Source organism: Octodon degus, unplaced genomic scaffold, assembly GCF_000260255.1.
Source record: "Octodon degus isolate 3935 unplaced genomic scaffold, OctDeg1.0 scaffold00183, whole genome shotgun sequence".
In the NCBI taxonomy this organism is placed as follows: domain Eukaryota; kingdom Metazoa; phylum Chordata; class Mammalia; order Rodentia; family Octodontidae; genus Octodon; species Octodon degus.
In genome coordinates, this window is record NW_004524759.1 from 4891064 (window position 1) to 4896376 (window position 5313).

The 5313-nt window shown below is 37.5% G+C and overlaps 1 pseudogene; it reads left to right on the forward strand.

Moving 5' to 3' along the window:
- The first annotated feature begins 6 nt into the window (after positions 1–6).
- On the forward strand, positions 7–416 carry LOC101580978 (annotated as a pseudogene).
- The last annotated feature ends 4897 nt before the right edge of the window (positions 417–5313 follow it).

Genomic DNA, 5313 nt, shown 5'->3' on the forward strand with positions numbered 1-5313 from the left:
CCGCGCGCATCTGCGGTGGAGCAGCCATGGGGGCCTACCTGGCCCGACGCTACCTTGGCGATGCCTCGGTGGAGCCCGACCCGCTGCAGATGCCCACTTTCCCGCCGGACTACGGCTTCCCTAACCGGAAGGAGCGCGTGATGGTGGCCACACAGCAGGAGATGAACGTGGCACAGCTGTAGCTCGAGCAGCGGGACTGCTGTGCGCACCACCTTATCTGACTGCTCAAGTGCAAGCGTGACAGCTTCCCCAACTTCCTGGCCTGCAAGCATGAGCGGCATGCCTGGGACTACTGTGAGCACCTGGACTATGTGCAGCGAATGAAGGAGTTGGAACGTGAGCGGCGGCGGCTGCATCGGAAGAAGCGACGGGAGCAGAGGGAGGCTCGGGCAGCCCAGGGCCAGGACTCACTGTAGTGCCACCCACTATTGCAAGTACCAGTAAAGAAATAAAAGAGCCCTTCATTCAAAAAAAAAAAAAAGAGTTACTCAATCATCTGCTATACGCAAAACTTCAGTGGGCACTACCAGCTTGTTTGCCAACATGGTTAAATAAATGGAATCTTTATTAGATTTTAAAGAGGTTTAGTCAATCTATATTTCAGTAACGTTTGGTATTCTGTAATCTCCATTGTAGCTCTTCCAGTAGCTGTAAAGTGATTATTTTTAAACTTGCATTTCTATGATGACTAATAAAGTTGAGATTTTTCAACGCTTACTTGCCATTCTAATATTATGTTCTGTAAAATGTTTGGAGAAGTCCGTGAACAGCAAAGTAAAAACCATAGTGTTCAAGTACCACATTTTCCTTACGTATTCATCTGCTGATGGGCTTATTGGCCATTTCCAAGGTTGAGCTGTTATGTAATTGTGCTGGTATGAACCTGGTGCATGTATCACCATAACATGATGTCTTTACCTCTTTGGAGAAGATAATTAAAAGGAGAAAAATGGGGTTGGATGACATTTCTAGTTTTAGTTTGGTGAGGACTATGCAAGTCGTTTATAGGAAAATATATGCATTTAGAGACCATAATACTAGGTGAAACAAACACATCAAGCAGGTTTGAATATCACATGGGTTTTCTTATATGAAAAAAAAATCAAAGTGTAAATAAATTAAAGAGCAAAATAAAACATAGATAATGGGAAACAAGAAAATAGATCTTTTGCAAAGGGGAAAGGGACCAAGAGACAGAGAGGGAATAGGTAAAGGAGGGGGAAAGGGTAAAAGATTAATATTATGGCATAATGTTTAAAAGATTTTTGTTTTGTTTGCCCCAATATCAAGATTTCTCATTTTCTTTGTCCAAAAGCATAGATGGTTTTTACCTGTAATATGTATTCACAATTGAGTTGAATTATTCCATACAAATATACAGCTTACCTGAAACCATTGGTTGAGTGACCACAGTTTCCCCTCATCCCAATTCAGAAGACAGATGTGTTTATTTCTTCTGTTGTTCTCTCTTCTGTTCCATGTCTGGCTCTGTGCCTTGTGTTTCCTTGATAATTTTGTATACATTTTAAAATATACAGACACATATGTACATGCACACATACACAAACGTACACACATGGAAATATCATTTTTTGAGGAGAGCAGAGTGCACTTGTCAGCAGCTATGGCCTGAATGTGCTTCCTAAAGTTGTTATGTTGAAAACTGAAGCCACACTGTAGCAGTGTTGGATGGTGGGATCTGTCAGGGAAGATGTTTAGGTGGACAAGAAGGGCCATGGTTTCTTTATGCATCCATGTCTTGATAAAGTGGCTCTGTGGCATGAGTTGAGTCTTATTTTCACACCTATATTCCTTTCCCTATGTGAGGACAACTGTGTCCCCCCCTCTGGGGTATGCAGGAAAAGAACCCAGCCAGCAACAGGTAACAACACTGTGATAGCACCATCCTACAACGTCTTGAGATTGATGTGGTGAGAAGTAAGTTCCGACCCTGTACTGACTACTTAGTCTCAGGTGCTTGGTTAGTGTCACAAATGGACACAGATTTCCATCAGTTTGAGAAAACTAACAGTTTTGCGATATTGAGTCCTTCCATTCATGTAAGGATATCATGTGGAATTTATTTTGCCATTTTATTCCTCAAATTTTTATAGTTAAAGCAAAGGCTACCATTTTTGAGACTTTCCCATCTGTTACTGATACATAGAATGCAATTAATGTTTTTGTAGCAAATGTAGTAAAAATTTTGCTGTTTAGCTCACTAATGTACTAAATTTTTAATTCTATTGGGTTTTTCTATTCATGTGATGATGCTGTCACCAGTAACTATCTTCTTACCTCTTTTAAAATATCTATGATGTATACGCATTTATATGTACGCACATATTTAGCTATCTATTTTTTTTTCCTGTATTTAGGACAGAGTCTACAGGGTCTCACTACATAGATCGGACTCATAGTGATTCCGCTGTTTTCAGCCTCCCAAGTGCTGGGATTACTAGCACATGCCACCATGCCCACTCTCAATTGCCATTTTAGCACACCACAGGGGTGGGGCAGGCACAGCAAGCCCGGAATCAAACCCCTGCCTCCGTGCTCTGCCCAAGCAGGCACTTGGTCTGCTGAGCTATCAGGCTGGCTCTAGCTATCCATTATTAATGACTAATTTCTTGTTCATTCATTCATTTCTCTTCTTTTGTTTCTTTCACTTTTTTTTTTTTTTTTTTTGGCTTTTTGCACTGACTAGTATCTTTTGTACTAAACTTAAATGATTTTATTTCTTTATTCCTCAACACTGAAGAAGACAATTCAGTAACCCAGCATTAATCATATAGATAAAGATATGGCAAATTTTATTTACTAAATTAAGGAGTCATTAATTATAACATGACATAGCTTTTTGAAGTACCTTCCCTATCTTATACTATTTCATCAATGCTTCACCTTAGACATCAGAAGTTTTGAGCATACTGAACAGCTATTCACTCTTGCTTGCTAATTGTAAAGTCCTTTAAGCCTAGGTTAATCTCACAGGATTTTCCTCCTAATATTAGGTTGTATCTTGCTGATCCCCAGTGTTCTTGCAATTGTTCAATGGAAGTTAGACATTGTGAAGTGTACTTTTTATGAAATCTAAGAATACTTGTGATACTTATTTTTTCTGCTTAGGGAGGATTCTTGAATGTTTTCTTTAATGCCCCAGAATTTTTGTACTTTCCAGGTAAGTGTTGGGCATTCTTTTCCCTACTCACTCGTTGATTTAGAATGATTTGATGTAGAAATTTTTTACTATACAATGTTGCAGTAATAATACATATTGAAATTTTTGTGGTTCTGGAGCTCGAATCCATATCTTTACATAGGCTAATCACAGGCTTTACCACTGAGCGATATCTCCAACCATTGAAGTTTGATCATCTCCTAGGCTACCAACATGTCCTTTACTATCCTCTTAATATGCTGTACAGTGGCTGAGAGCAACGGGTCCCAGTAAGCTATAATAGTGAGAGGTGAGTAACTGACACTGTACTGTGTATAGTATCATGTGCTGTGATATTTAGTCATTGGCTGTGTTAGATGCATTTTTTAACCTAACATATTATCAGCTTATGATGCGCTTACATGGATATAACCTCACTGTGACTCGAGAAGCGTGCATTGCTTTCTCCAGCTTTGCTTAGTTCCCTCACACATATGTATTGAGCACTCCTCTGAGGAATCCTTACATGGGATCTTTAGGGTGTATTTGGAATTCTCTCCAAATGCATCTCAGTCTTTTCTGAGGCTCTGAGGACTCTAAAGCATCCAAAATTCAGAGTCTACCAGTCTCCACCTGTGCAGACTGCAAATTTTCACTACTTTAAGCAAGTCAATCATAGGGCTCACCTCTGTTCCTCTGGGTTTCCACAGGCACTGTTTTTCAGTTCCTTGTAATTATTGTCTTGGAAACTGTAAGTATTATAGAATTTCTGGTTGTTTCCAGAGCAGTATTAAATCTGATCTCTGTTGCTCCATCTTGGTGAAGGATGTAATCATGAGTATCCAGTTACTTTGTTATTTGTTGTCTATCTTCTTTACACCTCTATAATTAGTACTCATACTGAGCAACAGAATACCGTGAGCTGTTTTCACACCACCATGCTCTAAATTTTCAGTTAATGTATTTAGGTAATTTTAGGCGAACTTAGAAAATATATACTCTGCTACAATTGATTAAGTTAATATTTAAATAATAATTAGTTCAAATAAATTAAATCTTTTCAAAATACCTCATACATCCTACTAAATTTTGCCTTTGAAAAAGCTATCAGAGGAGCCATGGAGATGGCGCAGTAGAATAAGCACTTGCCTCACAAGCACAGGGGTCTGGGTTCAATCCCCAGTTCAGAAAAAAAGAAGAGAAAAGCCTATCAGGTACTGGAAGAACTATGTTTTTATTACAACTTTATTTTATTTTGAAGAGTAAAAAGAAAAACAAGAACAAAAGTCAGAAACAAAGACAGGAATAGGATAACATACAGCAATATATATGTTACAGATTTTCAAAACAAGAATAGCTGATGAACAATGGTTGATATTTATTTTTATCATCAAATCTGTTGCTCAGATTAACAGATATAGTTATATAGATTTGGATATATGATTGAATATTACTGCTTGCTTTCAAGAAACCTTAAAATGTTTTTGGGAGAAGTATGTTAAAATCTATCATTAAGAATATCAATTTTCTATTTCACCTTTAGCTTTTCAACTTGAAAGTATCCTTTAAGTTGTTCATATTTAGGATTTGTAAATGTGTCTTACTGTTGAGAATGTCATCTGTAACTTTATAAAATACTACCTTTATATCTACAAATGTTTATTATGTAGAGGTATACTTTTTCTGATGCTAATATTAGAAAATGATATGAACTATCTTTTGACAAATGTTTGCAAGGATATTCTTTTTTATGCTTTAGATTTTTGAGTGTGACTGGAATATCGGGACATTTCTGCTCCAACTGAGATTCCTATCGTGAGTGAACTTCTGCTCAGGTGATTTATAGAAAGATTTTTTCTGGCCACATTAGTTTGATCTTCGCATAATCCAATCAGTCTCTTCTCTCATGTCCCATGAGTCAGAGTTGCCTACCTGACACTTACTCCTTAGAATTTTTTCATTTAGTATTAACAAAGTCCCTTCAGTAACATCTTTTCATTTCTAATTTTATTTTGGCATCTAATTTCCAGAGGAATCAGTTGACTGAGTTATGTAAGATCTGCAATTCTTCCTTAATTAATGTGGTTTTGACTCATTCAATATTATAAATAGTATTTTTATGAGTTAATAGCAAGAAACATTAGAAAATGAAT